Below are 27,047 nucleotides of genomic sequence, written 5' to 3'. Positions count from 1 at the left end.
AATGCTGATAACACACCAATATTTTGGCTGTCGCTCCGTAGTGCTTACCCTGATCACGGACTTTTCAGTTTCATGCTCTGCCAGTGAGGAGGGGCACAAGAAGCTGGGAGGAAGCAGAGGCGGGACACCTGACCCAGACTACCCAAAGGGGTATTCCATACCACAGCATGTCATGCCCAGTATGTAAACTGATGGGAGTCACCGCAAAGGGATTGATCGCTTCTTGGGTCAGGCTGGGTATTGGTCAGTGAGTAGTGAGCAATTGTATTGTGCAGCATTTGTGTTTTCTGAGCTTTCATTTCTTCTCTTGTAGAATGGCTGTGTTTAGCAGGGGGGGCTTCAAGGGGGTTTAGGGGTGTAATTCCTGTTGGAGGTCATTGGTTATTGATATTCTTTCTATTATCACTAAATTTTACTTTATTTTAGTTATTAAACTGTTCTTATCTCAGCCCATGGGGTTTACATTGTTTCAATTCTCCTCCCCATCCCACCTGCGGGGGGAAGGAGAGAAGTGAGCAAGCGGCTGCATGGTGCTAAGTTAGTGGCTGGGTCTAAACCGTGACAGAAGTAAGGAATGAGCCCTGACATCTTCCAATACGTCACTGAACCAGGGTGCTGGGAAACCAGGGTGGTGGCCTGCATCTGCCTTCACTTAAACACATCCCCTGTGATAACAGAAGAGACAGGAAAGGGATATAAACTCTGTACTTTTAAAAGAATTGTTTCTGAGGCCGACAGCTGGAGAATCCCTCTCTTTTCAGAGCCACAGTAACATCATTTAGTATACATTATAACTTCCCACCACAGGGTCTCCCTAAACCCTGGTCTGAAGCAAGCATGCTTGACTACAATCAATCTGGATCACACGCTTTAGTAAATTCAATTTACAAGTGTCCCTTTTCAAACTACCCCTCCTTTCCTAGTAAAAATGTAGACAGCATGTAGACAGAGAGTTTTAAGAATTATCCCCTGGGCCCTGTTAAAGAAACCAATTCATAGATACTCATGTGTTAACCACATGTGTGTCACTTTGCCAGTAAGTACTTAGAAGCTAATGGTGATGGGGTAATGAAAATAGCTGAAACTGTGGAAGGCCACTTAAAAAAATGCAGACTTTTTGAAAAACAATCAACTAGCCACTGGGCTATCAACATGGAATATCAGAATAAGAAGAAAAGCTCTTAGCAGTCCTGCCAAGCCATTATTAGCAATTCTTAGCTTTCTTCAAGCACATCCTCCTCTCCTTCCCCCTCACTCTCTTATATTTCCTTGCAAAGAGTAGAAGCTGAGTGCCAAATTGCTTCCCTGATTTCAGAGGTCCTGAAAGTCTCCCTGGCATAAATCAGCCTGTTCTGGAGACATCTTGCTTTGCCTGGGTCTGGCAGATTAACAATGAAAAGGGAAGAGACAATGGTACAGTCAAACAGCCCTCGGAAAAGCACATTAGTTGAGAGCTAATAGCTGATTAGTAAAATCTTCCCATCATTTAAAGATGCATTTTCCCTAGTGATGAAAGCCAGGTCTCCTTAGACCTGAAGTCAATGTCTGGTCTTCTAGGTCAGTTTCAGGGTAGGTTTACATTTCAGTTAGCATGGGGTTTGCAGTTTGGGTAGGCATATGTGCAGGTTAGCTTTTAATATCAGAGCTTGGAAAAGATTCAGCAATGTAGCTGAAAAAAACCCTAAATGCACACTCAAACTGAATTTTGTGCTGCTATTAGGGTACAGTCAAGCTAATGAACCCCACAAGGCCTTGAGTGAGATTGTAGAAGATATTCAACATTACTTTTGAATTGAAAAGCAAGTAGTGTCATCTTTTTCAGCACTGAAGAGTACATTAATGTTTTATCTTGGGTTTCTCTGTAAGACTAAGAGTGTCAGTGTGGAATTTGCAGCAAGCAAGCTATGATTTTCTCAAGTCCTGAGAGGCTTATTTGTGCAATTAGTTACTGGTAATTATTGGATCCAACCTACTTTAAGTTCTGTCAAGTGGCTCTGTGAGCTGTTTTCCTTCTTGATCTGCTGATACATAAATCCAACTTTTTTTATTTTTAATTCTGGAATGCAAATATATATGAAAAAGAAGTTGCAATTAGATGAGTGTGCAGGGTCAAATGCATATATTTTAAAGAATATTTATAAATAATTACTTTCCATTTTTAATCCCATTTTACCATCAGATTGTTAATTCTTTATGAGATGCAAAAGTATGTGTTATTGCAAAAATACCTTCCCTTTCAAGAGCTCACATGCAAAAAATGTTTGGGCTTTTTTTTTTTCAAACAGCTATGACTTTGTGGTCTTGATTAATTTTTTGTTGTTGTTTCAATAGTATGCAATATAAATTATAAATTATGTATTTTAATTCTATGGTAATCTTTTATTTAAGATTTTTTAATACATGTGTTTGTATATTTGGTTATATATGCACATAAAAACCAGAAACTAGAGCTATAAAAGAAACAAACACTCCTCCTTTTCCCAGAAGAACCTATACCACTGCCTGCCAGAAATCAATTTGCATAGAAGGTCATTACCTTACAATGTTAGTGTTTTTAAGTCTTGTGATACATATCTTTTTACTTTTTTCCAAAAGCTTTCATGGTCAGAGTAAGGTGATTAAGGAAGAATCTTGGCTTTCATTAAAAATCTCAACACTGTCTCCTATCTGACAGCTCGCAAAAATGTGTCAGCTAAATCTTTTTGACTTTTGTAGTCACCTGAACCTCAACGGGCACACTGCAGAGACTGAAACAGCATCTTCTTGGTGCTTGGGTAACTGCATGTCCTCCCTTATTTCTGAGGCATCCTCTGACTGTATGACTACCAGCATTAACAAAAAAGAGGCCACGATCCCCTCAGTCACAGGATACTTGATTTTCCACAGTTCTTAGCTTCTATTTAATTCCCCAGCTCCATTTCACACTGCCCCAACTAGCTGCTATGGTGACAAAACTCAGAGGTGGCTAAAAAGGGTTCATTTCAGAGAACATGACTGTACTAATCTGGCCTTCATCTGTCCTAAACAATCATCTGGCAGCATCCAACCCTCAAACACCCATACAGGCCTTCATGGCACCACCTAAGGAATGCAGTAAATAACTTTGGTCCTCCCTGGCAGCTGTGACACAGTCCTTGTGCTATTTTAGAGACTTTTAACTGGAACAAAAGATACAATGAGTAATAAGAGCATCTTGGGGACTGAGGAAGACCCTGTACAAACTGCTATATAGCGTGGGCATGGTCAGCCTTTTGCAGGTGTCACAAGCTGTGGGGTTCCAAGGCTGCCTGGCCTTGGGATCAGTGCCAGTATCTAAACAGTATGGTAGACTTTGGAAAATGAGGCTTCTGTGTGTATATGCAAATCTAATTAGTACATTATTTTTCATTATGCCAGCTTTCCCCAGCAGCCAAGCCAGACTGCCATTTACCAGGTCATTAATGATTTGCCTTATAATCAAATCTAAATTGATTTTAACTGTTTGTTTTAAATCCCTAGGAATTAGAATACCTGGATGTTTTAATGCTTTTGGGAAACCACTGAAAATCCCACCGACTAAGTAATGCTTGGTATGTTTGTTCAGTTAATCCTAACTGCTCAAGCTTGTTCCAATTAATTTTATACCCAGACAACTGCCTGAACTTTTTAGTGTATTCTAGCAATTTGTGTATAGATCCTTACAGATCACTTCAAAATAGAACAGCCTGAACTCTACAGGACACAAAAGCTTTAAAGTTTATGGAACATTTCTCTACACACTAAAAGACAGAGCAACAAACATTTGTTCCTGGGCTTAGCTGCAGTGCATGAGGGGTTCTACTAGAACTGGTGTATTGCATTATACTTATAACTGGATTGGCTGAGTGTCAAGACCTCAGTTTCCTCAGTTAGGGCAGTCCCAGCAGCCATTCTTGCTGGGAGACTTAAAATCAGGAACCAAAAATTTACCTATAGGCCCATTTTTCCTCCAAGTCCAGTTTTCAGAAGGCAGAAACTGCAACTCAAAAGTATTTTAACACAGACCACCTTGTTCTCTGTGACCAGCTCAGAGCAGACACAGTCTTACAACAGAAGCAAAAGCAGTCCAACTCCCCCATTTATGGGGCCATCTGGAGTCTTTTTTGGTCCTCCTAGATTAAACACACCTGGAGGCCCTTGCTGGGTTAATGGCCTTCAGTAGGTTACTAAAACAAAGGCAAGGGACTTATATATGGGCAATGTTCTACCTTAGCCATTAGTAACAAGGTCTCTTGTAGCACCAACGCATTTCTGCAGATGCCCAGTTAACAACTTGGGGGCTCCTAGTTTATTTTTCATTTATTTCAGGTAGTTCTATTATGTATGAGATAAAATTAGGGAAAAGTAAGCCTAAATCTCCAAAGAGATCACTCAAGTATTCTGCCATGCTCGCCTTCAGGGTTACATGCCTGGGACACCCTTCCCATCTGTCACCTGGGGGCCATGTGCCTCAACACACAGGTGCTCACCACCTTTAATACTGTATACCTGGTATGCCCCTTATGGCTTGATCTTTGCAGGCATGGTTTCCTAACTCAGGTTTCCAACACTGAGGCTGTGGGAGCCTACAAAATCAGCAGGTGTTTAGCTAGTGTAGCTGTCTCCTGCACATTTAGAGGAAGTAAAGTATGACTGTGGCTGAATGAGGGAAAGCTATGGCATTCCCTCTGCAGTTTACAGTCCAGTCTGTGATATTGAACTGTTACTCCACACTTCTCACACCTCTGGTTTTACTCCATCAGAAAACATGGGTAATCCTAACAGTCCATGGTTACAATGATCGACTCTTGGCAAGGCTGTTGTTGCTGAGTTGCCCAATTGCTCATCTTCCAGCAAAGCTCCTCTACAACCTGGGCCTTCTCTAATGCTGTCAGGAGCTGCTGGATGTTCTGAAAGTGAAGAAATGTAGTCATCCACAGGACAGATGGTGGGGACAGCACCACCTGCACTGCTACCATTCCTCATTCTGGGGCAAGACCATCCTTTTGTGTCATGGCAAGTTCACAAAAAGACCTTTTACTGGGAAAACATATTTTGATCCTTTAAGCCAAGAGCTCATGCTACAGCAGTTTGCCAGACCTTTAAGCCAAAGATTTTCTTTACGAAAGACTGAGGTTTTACTCAATGTCAAGCATATTCAAGACCTGATGTGTTTCTCCTGCAAAGGAACAGCCATTTTCTCCTCTCTGCAGAGTTTGCTCTGCCCCTGCAGGTCTAAAGGGCCAGAAATGGACTCAGAAACACTCTGTTCACCAGTGCCCTTGGTCAGGGAGAGAAGAAACTCCTTCCACAGTGGTACAAGCTCCTCCTACACTGCATCTCTTGGGCAATTCACCTATTCAAACAGGTGTACTGAGTATGGGTGACTTCATCAAATGGCTAATGGCCTGCTGTCTGGTCACGAAGGATGGGCTACCTGAAGAACTTGGGGTTTGGCAACCAAGAGGAGGTTGGGAGGAACCCATTGCGAGGAACTATTGGACTGAACAGTGCCATATTCTTGTGAAAGACAGGGCAGCACATCATACCAGAGCCATTACATTGGAGGGAGATAATATGCCTAGCACAATGCCAGTGGCCTACAGAAATGTATAAGTACCTAAAGGGTACTGTCATTTCAGGCCAGGCTGGAAAAGTCTGCTCAAGGGTATTGGGAGAGGTGAGTGCACCTGAGGTACCATTTGCATTCAGAGCACCTTGAAAAATTGTTTTGAAGACTGTGTAAACAGGGAGTTCAGCAGCCATGCCGGGAACGAATACAATTTGTGCAAGCACTCCCCAGAGTAAAGAAGGGACCCACGGCCTCTCTCAGAAATACAGGCATCTTATAGATGCTGAAAGCAGAAGTATAGCAGTGACCAAAGTGTCTGGCTGTAAGAAGTTAGCACTGACTGCCAGTCCAAAGTATCCGTGCTAGACATTTCTCCTGTGTTTTTTCTATCCCTGGAGCAAGAAAATAAGACAGTGTTTTTTGTTGACAGCTGCAAGACAAGCAAAAGGCTGGGGAAAAGCTTACTCGAAGCCCTCCTCACCGTCTTCACAGAGGGAGGGCTGGAGGAGGGGGAGCTCGCAGCAGGGGCAAGGTCAGCGTTTGGAGAGGGATGGCAGGGCTTGGGGGGAGACAACAGAAAGCAAGAACTGACCGTCTCCCTGCCCGGCGCAAACACATACAGACTTAACCTACAGCTGAACTTTTGCCCTTGAGTCACCAGTGCCATTAGGACTCAGGTCAAAAGGTTGCAGGGTGACAGAAAATGGAACTTTATTGAATGAAAGAGAAAATGAAAAAATTCCTTTGTTTGCTTAACTCCGTGTGGTTTGTATAGCCACTGTGATCCCATAATGGAGTCCAGAGTGAAAAAGTAACTTGATTTATCACATGCAAAGAAAAAAAATAAAAAGGGGGAGGGGGGTGTTCACTAAGGGAATAACTAAAAAAACCAGTGAAAGAGTAAAACCCTCAAATCCCTAAAACATTAGAATAAATGTGACTTTAATCAATAAAAGCCCTTTTATATAAATGACGCAAAGAAAGAATTTTCATTCTTCAGGAACAAATCTATATTAAGAACACCAGTGTATACGTCAGTGTATAGTAAAGACACCAGTGAGGCATGTTAAAAGAATATTCTTCCTGTTTGAGTCAGGAAAAATGTGCATGTATATGAGCATCTGGCTTAAAAATATGTATAATCCATCTGCATTTATATGCAAATTCAAAACCCAGATATTTAAAATCAGTCTGAGGAGAGGAATCATCATAGGTAGAGAGATAAAGGATACTACTGTTAAGGCTCTAACTGAAATTGGAGATTCCAAATGAGTTCAGTTAAATGCAACCTGAAATCTCAACACATTTGGTGTGCTTAATATGTGTTGGGTTTTTTTTTTGATTTCTTGACAGAATGTCATCCATCAGTAAAGGTATGATTGGTTAAAATGACATATCTTAAAATACTAGGTTTTCAGTAGGCCTGAATATTCTGAGTCAGCCCAAAGAGGGTCATAAAGTCTAATGTGCTAATTCTGAGCTGTGCCCTAGTGAGATAGATAGAAATCAGTGGAACTAGAACAGAAATCTAACAAAGTCCAAAGCTATGCCAGGTAGTAATTTTCAGGATATCAGCAAGAAGCTGAAATGCTACTTGGAATGAACAGGGCATTAGAAGCTGGCTTCCAGCTGGGACTTCCACATCTCTGTTACTCTTTCCCCTTCCTCTGCAGTGTCTCTTCCTCTTTCCCTCCCCTTTTCATCAGTCAGCTCATGACCTGCATTGGCTGCAACATTTACATCTATGTCCTCAGTGTGCCTCACAGCCTCTTCTTTTTGATCACTGTGAACAACTAAACCATCTGGCCTGCCACTTAGCTCCAGAGGGTGATGTGTTCTACAGATCATGTCTCCAAGGGTCTTCATTTCCAGAATATGCCTATGTATTGCTAATTCTTTTGGTGTTGTGTCACAAGCACAGGCCTTCTTTTTCTCATTGTTACAGCTAAAACTCATATCCAGACTTATTTTGCATGTATCTCAGTCATGTATCTCAGTTACTGCAATATCCTGTGTTTTTGTTGCTGACAAATCATACTCCCTTCATATGTATTTGAAGTGCTGCTCTCAAGACCGTTATCCCCATCTGTTTCCTTGAATTTGTCAGAGATCTGTCTCCTTGCACTATCTTCTCCTTCTCCATTGTAACAAATGCACTACTTTTCCATATTCCCACTTAAATGACACTGTATGCAGTACTAAAAGGCCAACTGTTACCTCCATTTGGACTGTGATACCAGTTTCCATCCTCTCCTTTTCAGTTTTCAGACATGAGTTTCCAAATTTTCATCTTTCTCCCCACTTAGGTGGAGAGGAAGATGAAATCCCTATAAATGCATGTAAACCTGCTTTGTTTTCTGACCTCAAAAAGCCTGTTTGATTGACTGGTGGGTGCTATTACATAGTTTCCTTCAGCTCTCCCATTGGGTCGTCTGATTCCATCTAGTGTAAGCACTTAGACCCCTGAAATCTTCCCTTTTTGTTCTCATTAGTGAAGTGCCTAAAGCAATGGGGTCCTCTTCCTGATTAAGGTTTCCAGTTTCCTTGGGTAATACAAATAGCAATTATTAGTAATAATGTTCTCAGTCACACAAAGCTAAACCAAGAGTAGCTCCATTAACTCTAAATATAGATAACTCCCATTTATATAGGCATAATGAAGAACAAAATCTTCTCCTTTTAGTTTTTCTGTTCACCTACAGAGACAATGTAATTACCATATATCTCCCTTTACACCCCACAAGTCTGTAGAAAATGTGATTTTAAGAAAAATAGATAAAGAAAAAGGTATAATGAAACATATTTCATGTGCAACAGTATGAATTAACTTTGAGGCAGTGAATTAAATGCCTATGAAATTCCTTAGAATGCCTATGAAATTCCTTGAAGTGCTATTTAAAAATAAACTTGTTTCTACATGAATTCTTGGAGGCACTCTAAGTTTCTTTTCTCATTCTTTCTGTTTTCTTTTCACAAGCATAGTTAGACACATCAGAGTTTACTGGCTTGAGACTTGTATCTTTGAAAACAATAAAAGCTGCTTTTAAGGTCATGGGAAGAATCCGAAAGAAGGATTTTAGATTTTGTAAAGCAAACTTGCTTCTGGTCTAAGAAACTTTATGCCAAGTTTCAGTGAATTTTTGCAGCCAAGTTATACACTTCCTCTGACATTTTTTAATGCTATCAGACAATTTGGCTGCATGGTATTGTTATCAAAATGCTAAAAGAAAAACTCAGTAAGTCGTTATGCTGCAGAACTAGTGTCACTAGACAGTTGTTATGATTTCTAGTGTTGTTTCTGTTCAGCAAGTATTGAGATGTTTGGAAAAAGGGAAGAAAGGATGGTAATAAAGGCTAGATTTTTTTGTGGGTGGATGAATGATAAGGCTTCAGTACACTGCCAGAGACAGAAAGTAATTTGTGGAAGGCATTTTTCAAAGCAGAGATATTTTGGGAGTAGAAGTATTGTGCATTGTGCACTGTATGCCAACCGTTTGGGAGGTCATGTCAGAGTGGCAGGAGAAATTTAGAAAAAATAACCCCAACAACAAACCCCACTGTATTTCATCATCTTCACCTGCTCACCAGGAATCCAGTGCCTGGAAAATATGAATCTAGTTATTAAATTTACTTTTCTCAACAGTAATATCTGCTAGATACTATGAATGAATCCTTCTAAACAAAGGCAGTATATTTTCTACAGCGATCAAGCTTTTCTTTAGCTATTGCAGAAGGGAATGCAAAAATGTTGAAGACTTAGGGTGAAATTCTTCTGTAGCCAGCTAACATCTATCCTTGGTAGGGACAAAGCATCTGAGCTTTTTCTTAATTGAGAGATTTGGAGTACAATAGCAGACTAGGTGACTATTTTAGATCAAACAGATGACATTAGGTATAAGACCTGTAGATGGTTGAAGTTCAAGAGATGAATCTAACGCACAGAAACTACCTACACTTGTTGTTTTGGCCCTCCTTGTTGTGGGTGTAAATAACCAACCTCTGATCACAGTTGCAGTCATGACATTGAATGCAGCAGAATGCATTTATATAAAAGCAGCAAGATGGTCCCTTTTAATATTAAAAAAGTCCACTGTGAAAAAATACGGATAATTTGAAGAAAACAAATACTCTCAGTAAAACTCAGCAAAAATAGGTTAATTACTTTTCAGATATCTGCAAGTGCCATGTGCAATCAGTCCATAGCTTCTCTGTGAAAACTGTCAGCTTGTTGTGGTAGTGAGAGAGAAGGGCTACTGCTGGGAAATAACTAAGATGCTCCCTCATTTAGCACAGACCACAGAACAGCTGCCGGATATTAATGCCTTTCAGTCACTGTTGATCAGGAATCGATTCAAATTAGTGACCTAGAAATAAAAGGCTGCATATTGAAGAACAGATTTTGTATATGATTCTCTGTTCAGTAATGAGAAATGCAACTGTCTGCCACATTTAACTTTCAGCTATCAAATATAGAAGAAATAGATGACCTCAAAGCATGACAATATGAAAAAAAAAATCTCTAAAACTTAAGGCATTTTTCCTGTTAAGTGCTTTCATGTTTTGTTTGTGTTTGGCAGCTTCCTCACTGAGGTTGGTAGCTAGGTGTTTACAATATTAGGCAAATGTAGGAAACTAATACTTTGTTTTCCACATTTCCTCATAAAAACTTGCTTTATAAGCGGTCTCTCAATCCTAAACTTCTTATATTACGTTAAAACCCTCAGGGAGGGTGTGCTTTCAAATGCTAGGCTCGAGCTCTCAGGATTTGGATTCCAGTCCTTGGCTTTGCAAGGACTACCTCCATGGCCTTGGCAATCTGCTTATATGTTCTCCATCTCAGATTCCCCTTTACAAATGGGGAAAAGTAATGTTTCCCTATCCTGGGAATATTTTGAAACTGAAGTCACAGGTAGCTGAAAGACACTCTTCCACACATATACAAATGGTCAATTTGACAATCTTATTGGGCTCTTTTTACTAGCTAATGTTTCCTTTGAAGTCTGAGTTGGGAACACAAGGCTGAAATGCAAGATTTATGGTTATCATTTTCATGCTTATGGTCCTTAGAGATAAAAACAAACAACACTCTCCTCTCCCCAGCCACCGCTCAAAAATGGGTCAATCGAAAATTATCACAGTGACAGGTTTTTCCTTTCATTAGGATTACAAAACACCCAGCGTTAGTAAGAATTGTAGAGATTTTTCTGACAGAATTAATTATTCTGAATGATTAGTTTGCTATGTTCCTTGCAGGCACCGAGTTTGGAAAGAGGAAGTGCTTTGTCTTTCGATTAAAAATATCCAAACAGCTCTGTGGAGTCATGATTTGAGAAACCAAAACAAGTCTTTAACCATAGATAAATGAAGGTTGGCTGATCCCAGTTTGTAGAAAGCCAGAGGAAGCTCTCTGCTCTGACCCTTCGCCCTCTGGCATCACAGCTGGTGCACGAGCACAAAGACTACTTGGATGTAGTTGCTGCTGTGGGCACTTTACACAGGCTAGATTGTAAATTTGTCCATTTATGAGTGTCCTGTGGGGGTTCCACCAACTCAGAAGACAAAGCAAGAGCTGAAGCGAACAAAGCATATCCATAAAAGCTCCTCTGACTGCCACTATTAATAAAATGGAGGCCATAAACAAATTTACTGTGTGCTGTTTCTCAACTGGGGGAGCAGGAAAGTGGGAGATGCCTCCCTTTAAGAGAAGGAAGTGTGTGTGCTGCACAGGGTGAGCGCAGAAGGTATATATGGTCTATGAAAAATAAACCTGGCTGCCAGAAATGTTTTTCTTTACACTTAATACTGGGCTGCAGACATGAATTTTATTCTACCTGAAATTTCAGATTGCCTTGGCAGAAACCTGCGAATTTACATTTGCAACACGTGTAAAACAGATACATTGGGATCTCTGGAGTGATTTTGTTTTTTCTTTATATGAATTCAGAAAGGGAAGAATTAGAATTTGAAATTGTCCTTTGAAATTTGGACCATATCAGCATACTCCAGTGTACTTCAGGGTCCACCTCGAACTTGCATATTGGTCATTTCCATTCACCCTTTCTAGCAATAAGGACAGCATGCTAAGTTTTGATGCCAACAACTATTATAAAGCATTAGATATAGTCCAAAAATCACAGCAGTTTTATACAAGTGACTCAGGTTTTGGGGAATTATTGACAGAGAAAGTTACATTTCCTTCAAAATGCCAGGCCCAGTGGTTGCTTCCCATCCGGTGTGCAAAAAGACCAGTTCACGCAATGGTTTCACTTCTAGGCCATAGATGTCCACACATTTTCCTGGACTCCCTGGTTTCCTACTCACGCTAAGGAGTTCTGCAAAGCACAGCACAGGCTGGTAAACTGGGGAATGAAGTTTGGGTGGAGGTGGTAAAGCAGCAACCTCTTCAGCTGTCTTGGCAGAAACGGTTCTTGTCTGAGTGTGTAGCAGTCGTGTACCTGTTCTGCTATAGTTCACCTTGCAGTGCAGGTACCCATCTGGAAAACTCCACTGCTTCCCAAAGGTGCTACTGTGAAGTTAAATGCACTGATTTCTGAGTGGGCAATGAAGACCCACAGCAAAAAACAGTGGATAGTCCCAGTGGGTCTGCAAGTCAAGCAGGTGGTAAGATGTATCTCTATGGCCCAGCAGTGGGAACTCCTATAAGAGGAGAGACATTTAGCCTCGGGTTAGTTCCTGGCAATATAACCCACTGAGATGCACAGCAAATGCCAAAGCCACAGGATATTAGAACACGAAGGTACTACTTGTGCCGTAGTTTTCTGCATTACACTTGGAACTTTTTTCAGATAATTGTTTTTTAGGACTTAGAAGAAACTTTATACTGAAGAAAACTGGATAACTAACATGGCACTTAATCTGCTCCCCAGGGGACTAAGCATCAAACATAGCCAAAAGGTCCATGTGGATTTTCTATGGTTTTTTGTTCCTTAACGCTAATTAGTGCCAGGTAAGTTTTGGATAGAAACAGGACACCTAGCTTAGCTGGAATTCATGGTCTGGAAACCACTAAGAAAAGCCAGTTCTCATGTTTTACATCTCAAGCCTAACATCATGTGGTCACATTCTGTCATGCAGTAATGCTGACAGCAGCATAGGAAATAGCTTGGAGAAACACCCTCATTCTGTTTCATTTGGAGTTCATTTGTTCTGAAACTTCCAGTGACAAAATTATGGTGCATTTTTAATAGGAGTATGTGTCTAAACTCATACTCATATTTTTTCTGCAAATCTGGGTTAGAAGATCTCATTTTTCTCCTCCCACACATGCACTCTCTGCCAACTGAGCAAACAATGACCTGTATTCATCCACACTGTAACTCTGTTGACATCATCAGGCTACAACAGAGATAAATTTGGTCCAGTGAGGCAAAGCGCTGTGAAATAGTTTGATTTCTCTCTTTTACCTGAGGAAAATGCATCTGGAAACATATCATACTTTCATGCTGACACTCAGGAAAGTCTTCATCATCATCAGGTGGTTGATTTTCCTGCAGATTCATGAGGGTTTTTTTTTAAATAGATACTTAAATGCAAATGCAATGCATTTTTTTTTTATTGCAATACAAATCCATGAGTATGCAGTCGTTCTGCTTATAAACAACTTTTTAGAATTATCAGCATGAACTTTTTTTTTCCCAAAAAAAGTGTTAGGTGTTTTGTGCCTTCCTTCTGTTTTTAAGAATAGTTGACTTCCCTTCCATGAGATCCGTGATCCAAAGGTGGAGTATTCAAAAGTGTCTAAGTGTTTCTGGAGACTAATATGCATTTTCAAAAGTAGCCTGAGTAATGACACCAGGAGGCTTTAGGAACATAAAGTCAGAAAGAACTCAAGAGTCATGTCACTCAGTATGATAATGTCTTTTCGCTGATTAAATGAGAGTGGTGCACATAACCTTAAGTTATTTTCCTAAGTTGCCTGATCTATAGGAAGCAACAGTGCCAAAGGCTAGGTTATGCAGCACTTAGCACACTGACCAGAGGTATAACCTGAAAGCCATGAAAACGATATATCTGAGAATTAACTGCATCCATGAGATAAGTGCCTCTGAAATGAAGATCTAGAGCTAGCAGTGCCTTCAGATGCACATGACTGGATTGCTGTTTTCCTTTAAAAGTCAGCTTTGTAAATGCAAAGTGTCCTTTACTTGAAGGAATATGAACTTCCATTTCTATACAGTACAGTGGAACTGGAGAAAGAGAGGTTTCCTAAGAGTGGATTGTACTTTTTAATCTCAAATTTATAGCAGAAAAGATAATCAAAAATGCTGTTCACAGACTAGAAAGCTCTTATTCTAATTAATATAAGCAATAACATGTGGTGTTAATTGAATTAGTTATCAAGTTGTTCACAATGAAATACGAAAGACAAATCCCTGATACTGGCAGATTTCTGTTACTATTTTTTCAGAACTCCTCAAAATACGAAATGCTGCTTTAAAATGCTTCACAAGACCAACATTTCAGATTCACCTGTAAAGTACTTACTACAAGTGGGACTTCGAAATTACCGTATCTGAGGTTTTTGAGCTTTCTTTGGCTTTGGTATATTCAAATTCAGGTTATCTTCCTGAAAAATTGGTATAATAATATTTAAAAACTTGCAAAGGACTTAATTAGTTAATTGATATCTATACAGTCATCAAAGATCCTCATCGATCCTTGAGATATGCTAATTTTAGTACAAGAATTTAATTGAAAATTTAACGTAAAAAGTAACACAAAGTTTTAAATTCCATACTGTATTTGAATGTAATTTATTTAAATTATTTTGTATTCTTTAATACAAGAATTAAAACTTAATTAGTAGCATCCCACTTCCCTCACTTCCCCCTCCCCCCAAAAAATTAAAAAAATCAGGGAATCAAAGCCATGAAAATAAGAGTATGGGAGCGGGAACATTTTGCAGTAGATAATCATCTGATGTTTGGAAGGAACCATATCCTTCCTTTATGCCCTGTGAAGCTGATTTTCATCTTGCTGCCTGGTTTACACATTCCACAAATAACCCCATGCAGAGGACAGTTCTGTGTGCTGGCAATTCAGCCACTGGTGCAAATCCTTCAAAAATTGACTCCTTGTAGCACCTAGAAAACAGGATAGAAATTAAAACAATAGTCTGGTTCAAAGTGAAGCTTTAGTTTGGTTTGGGACCACTTCCTCCCAACCCAGAAAACTTTTTGCTGCTATCGCTTTAGCTGTCACTGAATGCTCAAGGGCAGAGAGTCCTATGGTAAAACACAGGTATATTTGACTGTGAGGTTCACTTGTGGTAGAGCTGCCCACAGTGCTGACTAGCCAGTTTGGGGAGTAAATGAAGTAAAACTAGAATCCATCACCTCCTTGAGCCAGCATGGTACATTACACAAGCTCTGAAACTAAACATCTCATATTGTAAATTTAAAGTGGAAATGGGAATGTTTACTTGGTAGGATGTCCTTCCTCTTATTAGGAAGAAGTTCTTCCCTGTGAGGGTGGTGAGTCAGTGGCACAGATTGCCCATAGAAGCTGTGGATGCCCCATCCCTGGCAGTGTTCAAGGCCAGGTTGAATAGGGCTTTGAATGATGTGGTCTAATGGAAGGTGTCCCTGCCCATGGCAAGGGGATTGGAACTAGATGATCTTTAAGGTCCCTTCCAACCCAAACCATTCTATGATTCTCTGATTTTATGATTCTGATTCTATGATCTTCAAGTTTCATAAAGGATGAGGAAAATCTACCAGAAAAAGCAATTAAATCTTAGGAGATTAAAGGAGATACCTTTTGTCCATATCTGCTGGAGAAGTTGAGAAAAAATCCATTGTGCCCAGGCAAATAGAAAAGAGTGGCTGGCTACATCTGTGCAATCCGTCACCATATCAGGCTGGGACAGGCTAGCACATGTGAGAGCACCACAGCTCAGCTCAGAGTGTGGCAGTGATACCAGACCACTGCAGTATGTGAGTTGCTGAGGAGTCAGGCACAGACTACCACAGGTTGTTTTCACAAATTTCTAAATCAGAAGGAGCCATTTATTTCACAGAATGACCCATAATCACAGCAGGTTTGAGGTGTTTTGAGACGCTCCAGATGTGTCTCCCCAGCGCTGAGTAGAGGGGGAGAATCACATCCCTGCATTAGAGCTGGCAATGCTCTAATGCAGTCCAGGAAGCTGTTTGCCTTCTTTGCTGCAAAGGCACATTGCTGGCTTATGGTTGAATGTGGTGTCCACCAGGGCTTCCAGGTCCTTTTCTGGAGAGCTACTATGCTCCTGCTTGGTTCCCCATGTGTACTGATGCATGGTGCTGTTCCTACCCAGGATCAGGACATTGTACTTCCTGCTCTGAAACTTCATGAGGTTCTTGTCAGCTCATTCCTCCAGCCTCTTGAGGTCCCTCCGGACACATTCATCTGGTCTGTCATACACTTCTGATTTTGAGTTCCCTGCAAACTTGCTGAAGGAGAGGTTTGTCCCATCATTCCAGTCATTAAGAACTTTCAAAGTTTTCAGTGGTGTAGATGTCTGCTCAGGTGTGAAGATGATATGGGTATTACCGTACTGAATATATCAGGAGGAACTGATAGATCATACTAGTAATTGTGTGACAATGACAGTGATTTTTTTCTTCTCTATGTGGATTATGAAAGTTTGGATGGCCTTTGCTTGAATTGTGTGGTATAAACAATTAATGGCTAAGTTCTGTTAACCACACAAATCATATTTTTTTTATTTCTTTTTTCCCCATGGCGAGAAAGCAGTCTTTAATAAGTTGTTAGTATCCCTCTCCATAGAATCAAAGTGACGCATGATATGCAACACTATGGATCATAGAATCATAGAATCAGAATAGTTAGGGTTGGAAAGGACCTTAAGATCATCTAGTTCCAACCCCCCTGCCATGGGCAGGGACACCTCACACTAAACCATGTCACCCAAGGCCTCATCCAACCTGGCCTTGAACACCACCAAGGATGGAGCATTCACAATCTCCCTGGGCAACCCATTCCAGTGCCTCACCACCCTCTCAGTAAAGAATTTCTTCCTTATATCCAATCTAAACTTCCCCTGTTTAAGTTTGAACCCGTTACCCCTTGTCCTATTACTACAGTCCCTGATGAAGAGTCCATCCCCAGCATCCTTGTAGGCCCCCTTCAGATACTGGAAGGCTGCTATGAGGTCTCCACGCAGCCTTCTCTTCTCCAGGCTCAACAGCCCCAACTTTCTCAGCCTGTCTCCATACGGGAGGTGCTCCAGTCCCCTGATCATCCTCATGGCCCTCCTCTGGACTTGTTCCAACAGTTCCATGTCCTTTTTATGTTGAGGACACCAGACCTGTACACAATACTCCAAGTGAGGTCTCACGAGAGCAGAGCAGAGGGGCAGGATCACCTCCTTCGACCTGCTGGTCACGCTCCTTTTGATACAGCCCAGGATACGGTTGGCTTTCTGGGCTGCGAGCGCACACTGAAGCTGGCTCATGTTAATTTTCTCATCGACCAACACCCCCAAGTCCTTCTCTGCAGGGCTGCTCTGAATCTCTTCTCTGCCCAACCTGTAGCTGTGCCTGGGATTGCTCTGACCCAGGTGTAGGACCTTGCACTTGGCATGGTTAAACTTCATAATGTTGGCATCAGCCGACCTCACAAGTGTGTCGAGGTCCCTCTGGATGGCATCCCTTCCCTCCAGCGTATCAACCGAACCACACAGCTTGGTGTCATCGGCAAACTTGCTGAGGGTGCACTCAATCCCACTGTCCATGTCACCGACAAAGATGTTGAACAAGACCGGTCCCAACACTGATCCCTGAGGGACACCACTCATTACTGGACTCCAGCCGGACATCGAGCCATTGACCACAACTCTTTGCGTGCGGCCATCCAGCCAGTTCTTTATCCACGGAGTGGTCCACCCATCAAATTGATGTCTCTCCAATTTAGAGACAAGGATGTTGTGTGGGACAGTGTCAAAGGCTTTGCACAAGTCCAGGTAGATGACGTCAACTGCTCTACCCCTGTCCGTCAGTTTCGTAGCCCCATCATAGAAGGCCACCAAATTGGTCAGGCAGGCTTTCCCCTTAGTGAAGCCATGCTGGCTGTCACCAACCACCTCCTTGTTTTTCATGTGCCTTAGCATGCCTTCCAGGAGAATCTGCTCCAAGAGTTTGCCAGGCACAGAGGTGAGACTGACTGGTCTGTAATTCCCCAGGGCATCCATTTTCCCCTTCTTGAAAATGGGGGTTATATTTCCCTTTTCCAGTCATTGGGAACTTCACCTGACTGCCGTGATTTTTCAAATATTATGGCCAGTGGCTTGAACATACTGGGAAAAACTAAATTATGTCCTTTACTGACAAATTCAGCCTGAAAATGTACTTCATTCAAGCTCAAAATCTGTTTAGAGACCAAGGAGTTCAGAGTAGCTGCCCAAAATCTGTCTGGTTTTCCTCACAAAATTGAATAACTCTCCAATGCCTCATGCCTTTTGAGATTAACTATCAGAACCATAGATCTGATGGTCTGAAACCTCAGTAAACCTTTCAGATGCATAAAAAGTCTACTTAGCTCCCTGGCACTTCTTCCACAGACTAATTCTTCAGGACTGGGCATGTGAACAAGACTGCCAGAAGAAGACAACAGGAAGGAACACCTGGTGTTCTCCATGGCTAGAAGCCATCTCTGGCAGACAGGAAATTTCAGCACAGGAAGAGAGGAGCATGCTCTGACACTCATGTGGAAATTCAGCTGGTTGCAGATGATGTCTTTTGAAACTGGTCAAATAGTGTGGAAAAGACAAACTTCTAACCTGAGTAATAATCAGCCTCCTCAATAATCTTTCTGTTGCCCTTTATGGCTGGAAGGAAATTAAGGTGTTTTTACTTCTAGTTCTTTGAATACCATCTCAAAGAGATGCTGAGTGATGAAATATACAAATCCCATTGCTACAGAGTGAATGAATACTTGAAAGCTGAATCTGCCCATCAATACCTGAGAGAAATGTCAGACTTGGAAGGAAAGCTCCAAAGGGAAAAAAAGTACCCACATGCTGACAGATCAGGCTTTCATATCCCATTTGCTGATGAGAAATGAGATGAAGGTGATAACTTCTTGAAAGACAGTTGTATATTGATCCCCTTCCTGAAGAAAGGAAGATGTGATGCATGATAACTTCTTAGCTTCCACTTGCACTTCTTACATACTGAGAGCGGTAAGCAAGGTTTCCACATGAGCTGAGCTGTAGCCCTTGAAACCCTGCAGCTCCCTGCGACAAACACCTGTGTGTGTACGTTGTGTGACCCACCAGCCCACCACTGTAACTAATCTCAGAATCAGCAGGACTTTAATATTTTATCTTTTTTTCTGAGAGTGCAGTGTGATTTGTTCTAATCAAACAGGTCAACAGCACTCAGTCATATAAATCAGATCCTTACTGCCAAACCAAGATTTCCTCCAGGTTTTTCCTTTGACCCAGTAGCTAAAAATCCCTCCCTACTTCTTTCACTTTTGCTCTCAGCCTGGGCTGTCCTCTGTGTCCACCCAAACATGGATCACCTCTTTCAGTCCTGCAGGCCCATCCAAGCCCACGCTGCCAGCTTCTGTGTCACAATCTCATATATTCATAGTGCAGCTCAACAGCTTGTCTTCTACTTGAGGAACTATTCAGTATGCTGTTTTCTGAACCTCAGGAAGAAGTGCTGGTGTTGCACTGCACTTTTCTGGAAGACATCTTTCATTACTAAGTAGCCTGATTTTAAGCCTTCTCCTTCTCTATGTTAACCCACACACCTCTTGGCTTATTCCTCAAACCATGCCAAGAACCTGCACCTCAGCTGCCTGGCTTAGACATTGACACATGGCTGCTCTGTCACCAAATCAGGAAGTTTGTCAAGCATGTAAGTGAATTACATTTTTCTCGGTCTTGGTGATGTAAAAATGTTTTCATCTTATGTTCCCTATCTCAAAATTTTCTCATACAATTTCTTCATTAAAACTACATTATCATGACTCATAAAGGAAATATTTATTTAAAAGATATATCTGATAATGTTCTTAACCTGGTATAGTCCAAAAATGTTAGAACGAAATCATTAATTAGAGTCTAATTTACTAACACAAATAGTCCCATTGATTTCAATAGAATTACATGAATTAGTGAAATGAGCAAGTTTTCCCTGAGGTAAGCCTTTAAATTAAAAGTTGATGGAAATCTTGATATATGGAACTGTTGACTGAATTTGAAATATGCAGCTATGATTCTGGACTCATTTTTCACTTTAAGACTTAGTGTGCTTACCTAAGTATATTTCAGCCAACAGAGAAGAAAGGAGGGTCTCATTAGAAAAATTAAATGTCAGCATATTTCTGTATTTTTCCTCTTTGCTCTTCATTTGAAATAACTGATGGTTTTAATGTGCTGGATTTAAAAAAAATGATTGTAGAAAGTTAGGTCAAAATATTTTGGCTTAGTCTTTTGAATTAGGTAAAGTTAGATTCTTATCTGCTTCGTGTTATTTATTGTTTGACATATTTGATTTGTAGCACCTAAAAGCCCGGATCAAGATGGCAAACCCACTGTGTTATGTATGCTGAATCCTGCTTTCAATGGAACAGCAAAGAGATTTCATGGCCCATAACAACATCTACTATATGCACAAATGTGAAGATGGACATTCCACAAGCATGCGTGTGCCTACGCAGGTGGTTGTGAGTGTGCTCTGACACACTTGCTCATGGACATGAGCACTTTGCCCTCACTTGGAGAGTCTGATGTACAGTGAGAGAATTTTAATCCCATTTATTGAAATTTCTGAGGAGTGAAGGGAAAGAGGGGAGTGGGAAGCATACACACCTGCAGGTTATTTCCTTTAAATAAATGACTTTAAGATAATGGAGATGAGATGGAAGAAGTATAATGCCCATTGCCAGGAGCTTTGTTCACAAGGCATGCAGTACATGGCAGCAGAAACCAACAGGGAACTGTTGCCACTGCAATGAACAGTATTGCCAGGAGGTCATAGAGCAGTGAGTGCAATTGATTAGAGGTATAAGTCTTAGGATGGCATCAGGAAAAATGTTCAGTGACCAAACCAATCTGCTAAATGACCTTTCTTCCAGATGCGTATAACCTTATTCTTTTAAAGCTGAATTTGCATTCAGGTGCTTTAGCTTAGCTGTTTTTGAAGGCGTTGGAAGCTTAGAGACTGTGGGAAGATAATTTAGAACAAAGGGTTCATGAGAGCATTCATTTAGCATGAAAAATGCCAGCCTGGTATTTGAAAATGGAACTACAGTGGAATCCAGAGATAAGGTGCAAGAAGCATAACTAATGTTTATTGGTGGCAGGTAACTGATTACCATTTAAAGGGCATTCCTAGTCCACTATTGTGAGTGGTAGCTTTTCACGTGTTTGGCTGAGTCTTTGGTGAACACCATCCCCAGTCTGTAGAGATCATTTAAACAATGTGATTGGATACTATTTAAATGAATAGACTCCTAAGTAATCGCATTGTTTATGGAATGCCACATTTATGCCTGTTTAAGTAAGACAGACTCTGTATTTCTTTTATGAAATTCAGTGAAGTTTTGGTATGTAAAAGTTAAGACTGGGATATTTTAACCATGTTAGATATGGGTGTCTCTTTGGCCCTACTTTCTTCTGGTTTTATTTTGCTCAGAAGAGAAAAAAAACGCATGTTGCAAGCTCAAGTTTAACCTATTCGCGTATTGTTGTCACATATTTCTGTGTACTGTCATTCAGTCCTGAAAAAAAAAGAAAACCAACAGAAAAAACCTCAACCAAAACAACAAACCTCTTTTTGATAATGAAATCTTTTTCAACAACAGAAATTCTTTCTCCTTCAAATTCTGTTTACGCCATACTGTGCCCTGATGGTTACTGATGTTGAGAAATTCTCGACTCTTTTATGATCTAAAGCAGATCTGAACATAACATTCCAAAGATGAAAGCTGCATGAGCAGCAGCACGGAGTTCCTGGCAGAAATCTCTGTTCTCAATATCCTCTCTCAGCAGAAATGTTTTCAGCTACAATGCTCTTCACAACTGAGTAGTGAAAGTGCTTACTCCCAGATAAATTGCAGTATTGTGCAGATGTGATTACATTGTTGTATGTGGCAGGAGACTTTCATTGGTCATGTTGGCATCTTATATTTGTTCTATAAAAGCTTTAAGCATAAAGGTAAGTTACAGTTTTGAGCTTCAAATGTTTCTTGATGGACTACTGCACATAAATGTCCTTATTTTCTCATGTATTCTGTTAAAATTTACTCTGCTAAAAGCTATTAATTCAGACAAAGTAAAAAAGCAGTATTTGGTATTAAACTTATAATACAATGTTACATCATTGGTTTTGACATATTTCATGATTTTAAGATCTTTTTGTAAGACAGCTTTTCATTTGTTTTAAGCCTGACAGATGAACATATTCTTTGTTATGACAAAGTACCGATGCTCATGTCTAAGAAAGATACTTATGTGATGGGAAATGTCAGAAAAGATTTCCATCCCCACACAAGGATGTATATAGGTTACACTAACAGAATCTGCTGTACTCACATGTAAAAATAGTCCTTGTTCAAATACTTTGAATTCCCACATTTGCTGCTTTTTTATCATAAGCATTCTTATGCTAGAATAACAGCTAAGCTCATCTTTGAATAGTATTTGTTGAAAATTCAATAGTGCTGATAATGATGTATTTCCCTTAGACTGAGTACACATATGCAAGAGGAATTCTGTTGTTCTCACATCCTGTTTTGTTCAGTGTTTTGGTATCTTACAGCTGGCATCTGAGAAACACGAGAAGTACCCAGTATAAGAAACTATCAACATTGCACTGCCTTTAGCAGCTATCCACAGGCATTAGTCTCATATACATCTCCACAATCAAAACTACATCTCTTATTTCAGCTATGATATACAGCATTGAATCTCCCAGTTGCTGTAGCCAGGAGAGAAAAATGTGCTCAAAGCTGTCTCTTTTTTTTTTTTTTTAAGGGTAATACACTTCAACAATCAAAGGGTGAAACCAGCCAAGAAGTCACACAGAACTGTATTTAAAATTGTTGCTTTAGAAGTACAGGGGGCATGTGTGTGGGGGTTATGAGTAGGAGAAATCCCCTTAACTAAATGCATTAGAAAAATGGAATGAATGTAAAATTCAACAGTTTAATTGGATCCTGAGGAATTATCTTGGAACCTGCAAACTGGCTTCCAAGCCCTGATAACCAACTTAACTTCATCAAATGCTTAAAGGCTTTCCTCACATCGCCAAAAGCATTTTAAGCAAGCACAGCACTCAGCTACATACCATGACAAATTTTGCCTGTAGGCTGTTAAAATGGCTTTAAATTAGTGAGGCATGCTCTTAAAATATATATATATGTATATACTTTGTACATATTTCATCCCAAGCTGGCTCCCTCCTCCTTAACTGCTTTTTTTTTTGCCTTTTTTTTTTTTTTTCCAGTTTAATTTTAGCCTTTATATCTTTGGTGTGTAGCAGGGTTATTAATTAATGAACTTGTGTATTTTCTGTCTTTAACTGTTGAAGAGCGAGTAACTGTCAATCAAGGGGGACCCTCCTGAATTAGGTGAATGCTGACATTTGGCAAGTGTCATCACAGTTGCCTGCCCATGCCCTTGTAATGCTCTAAGCCAGTGACCCTTCTCTCTTTGTCACACATTTCAGGTAGCACTCAGAGCTCATTGTGTGCTACTGAGGTCAACCGCCAACCAACCAAGTGCTCTGTCCTGCTCACACAAAGCTTTCCCTGAAGGCAAGAGAAAAGAATAATAAAAGGGGGAAATGGCCTGCTGAGCAAAGACTCTGGGTCTTTTATAACAGGAGGTCATTTTTGATTATAGGAAGGAACCTTCAGTGGCCATGGAAACCAAAATGCCACACAAAAGCCAAAGGGTGCTTGGGAGGTAAACAATATAGATGAAAGGTGATGGTGCTTTTAATCTCCTTAATCAATAAGCTTAGGTGGGTGACTTTAATTTAATCCATGTCTGATTAACACTCTCCCTTTGTTTACACCATTATAGGAGTTTTTCTCCTGTAAAATTTTTAAACAAATGTTAAAAAATTCCAGGAGAGAGGGCTGGTCGTTGCAGTGTTTTCATCCTATTCACCCCCCTGATGTAATCATGGATGTTCTCATTATCCACATAAATGCCTAATCCTTCTTACTCCTGCTAAGCTTATCCTCAGTGCTATATTTTTGAATGAGAGAGTGAAAGCTCTTATACAAATACAAATTCTTGTGACTTTCTTTTTTGGACACCTAGCAGGATGAAATAACTGGAAACAATGGTGCTCAGTAAGGAAACCTTTTTCATCAAGAAGACTTGGAGCAGTTTGGTGAAAACTGGTTTTGATTTGGTTGAGTTATGAGCCCTTGAAAACTGCATATCATACGCTTAGACATTTTTAAATAATAGCAGTGGGTTTAATGACAGCTGAATATTCGGAAGGAAGTTGTGCCGTGCATGTGTGCACATCTAATTTACCTACTTACTGAAAAATATACTCAGGGGTAGTGCTCCAAATGAACCCTGCCCCATTCAGTTTGGGTTGGCTTGCACGACTGAAAATTTTCTCCAACGGCTGAGCAAAGTTTTCCACAATAATGAGCATTTTATGGATGAGATTTCCAAAAGCCAGCCCCCATTTAGGACAGCAGATCCCATTCAGACAAGAGAGGGGATAGAATAAAAAAAAAAGCCTAGAGGAATTTGTGCTTCTACATCCCTTGTGGTTAAGGGGTACATTCAATGAAGACAGGCATTTAAGCATTTATCTCAGTGTCATTACAGTATGAGCTTTAAAACCTCTCTGAATCTTGACCTGGCTTCTGAATGAAAATAAAATGCACACTCATTCAGTTAGTCTGAAGAAAGAGAAAGATGTTTCAAAAAAGCATTTGCAGAAGGAATTGCCTAAGCTTCGAGTTATCTTAGCCTTTTCCAGAGCTAAGATGCCTTTGCTACGGCAGCCAACAGCTGCCTCTATCCAGCCAAAACTTATGTCCTTTCCTGAGAGTGAGGCTATCTGCCTCAATTCTTTGAAAAAGAAAAGCAGAGTGTAGCGTTTCCTTTTAAAATACAGGCAGAGGAGGCACTGTAATTGGTGCTGCTCACTCTTGCCCACTCTTTCTGCTTGCCCAGGGAGAGGGAGAGCTGAGTACCATGCCTTCCTCAATGCCAGGATGCTCAAACCTGGTCCCTGGCTGCCCTGTCAAACAGGTTGAGCCTGAGAAGAGGATATTGCTGGAGATGGGCTGCTCCTGAGAAACAAACATGGTTATTGGGGGCACAGAGATAAAAAAAATGTGTATGAGCTCCAAACTTTGTAACCCTGGCAGAAAGATAATATCCCTCTGAGAAGATGTTACTTCAGCTTAGCAGGGACCGATGAGCCTTGATGCTAGGCCAGAGTAGTTCTTTTCTTGAATTGCAGTAAAACTGCAAATACTTCAGGAGCTTCAAGGTAAAATAGGAAATTATAAAAGAAAGACAAATCCCAAACTCAGCTTTCTGAGGTACAATTTCAGCCTAATCAAACAAGTCTCTCTAAATCCTGTTTTTCTTTTACCTTGCCCTAGTTCCATAAAGGGTCACAGGTGTCACAATGCCTGATTTTTAATTGACCTGCTGTTATTCACCTGGGAGGAATGTGAGATGCAGAGTTAAGATCCTAATTATGGACTTGCCAGTAGTTACGCGTGGGAATATCTTCCACTAAGCTGGAAGATGGCATAGACAGACATCAGAGAGAGCTCCTCAGCCTAAGAAAGTCTTTTAAACAGGGTAAAAAACATTTTGCTTTTCGCTGAATCCATGGCTATTTGTTATTGAAAAGACTGGATACAAGAACCCTACTTGTGCCTAAGCTAGAGGCATTCTCTCTCTCCGAGTCAACTTGCAGTTAAATAATTTATATAAAATGGAGCAGCACAAATAAGCAGAACATGAAAGGGGCTGACACAAGTATCTTTCAGTAACTTTCACCATGACAGTAGGTACTAAGTTTTAGATACTAAGGCTAGTATCTGTGTATCTGTGTGATATAATCTTGGTCATGGATAAGGGACACAACATGTGACTGCATGGAAGGGTTAAGACTTTTTACTGGCCTGAGGAGAATTTTAACAGTACCAAGACTGAGAATAATGCTATGAAGATGAGGTACTGAAGAGAAAGATTATTAAGTACTATATTAGGTTTTGCTTGTGTTCCTACCAGGAGTTTTGGGCCATTCACCACTGCTTGTGATTCTTTCCACTTGTCTCCTTCGACTGCTTTAATAACATTTGGCAGATACAAATCAGTTTTTGCCTGTTATTTTTGGGTGAATCTTCCACCTTTTAAGTTGCCGACTTTTCTGGTATATTTTAAAATAATTTATTTAAAAAAAACCCCCGAAACAAACCACAACACTTCCACACTCAATAACTTGAACACATTGGAGTAAATACATTATTTAGTACATGCTTCACTCTGCTGGAAGAGTTCCTGAGTTGCAGTGGATAAACCTTGGATTCTGAAAAAAGAGAAGGTTGTTTCTTTCTTCACTGTGTGATCTGATTGTGACAGGCACAGCATCTGAATCCAAACAAATTGCTGTGAAGTTACAAGTGTCCATGACTGCTGCACAGTAACAGAAATGTTACGTGGCCAATTTAGGCAACCCACTGATCACCATGAAATATATTGACATTTTCCTTAGACTTAATGTGGATACTTAGCCGAACCTCTTTGGCTGAGCAATTGAGCTTTATCATACTCCTTTCCTCTTTTCCCAGCTCAAAATATAAATACCCCTGTGTTTATGCTAGTGTAACACCACCTACTAGGAGGCAAGGGTAAGAAAGCTAGCTCTTTTAAAAATTAATGAGCCTTGGAAGGAAATGAAGCTGAGAGAGTATGAAAGCATATGAATTTCTCCTATACAGAAGAACCAACATTCATTAAATTGTAACTTTACACTGTTCAAAGCTCCAGTCCACTTCAGCAGTAGATTAGTATGAGTCAGGACTATGGAGTTCAGGGTACATGTTTTTTTCCTGCCTGGAAAAATATATTACTGCATCTGTGGGTAACCAGATTAGCAAAGATATTTGCTTTGTCACAGTGACATGTACCTACCTGCACATTAGATGCAATAAGATTGGGTCTTGCAATACTCTGAGAAAATGTGGATTTATATCCAGTGCTGAGTTTGAGGGCCTTCGCAATGGTAGCAATTGTAGGCACAATCTTATTTTTAGACTGTCAGATGATAGAAATCACATTACTTGAGCATGTTAAGAATGGCAGTCTGGAGTTTTTAGTACTAGTACATATTAGAACTTAGAAGAGGTGAAAATAAATATTCTCACAAATAATTCTGTTAAGCAAGGTATCTTTTAATTATTCTTTTTCAAAGTTTTTACTGAAAATGATTAAAAATTTACCCCTTTA

Source organism: Psittacula echo (genome assembly GCF_963264785.1).
Source record: "Psittacula echo genome assembly, chromosome: 3".
NCBI classification, from domain to species: Eukaryota; Metazoa; Chordata; class Aves; order Psittaciformes; family Psittacidae; genus Psittacula; species Psittacula echo.
Note: the sequence above shows the minus strand (reverse complement) of the source record.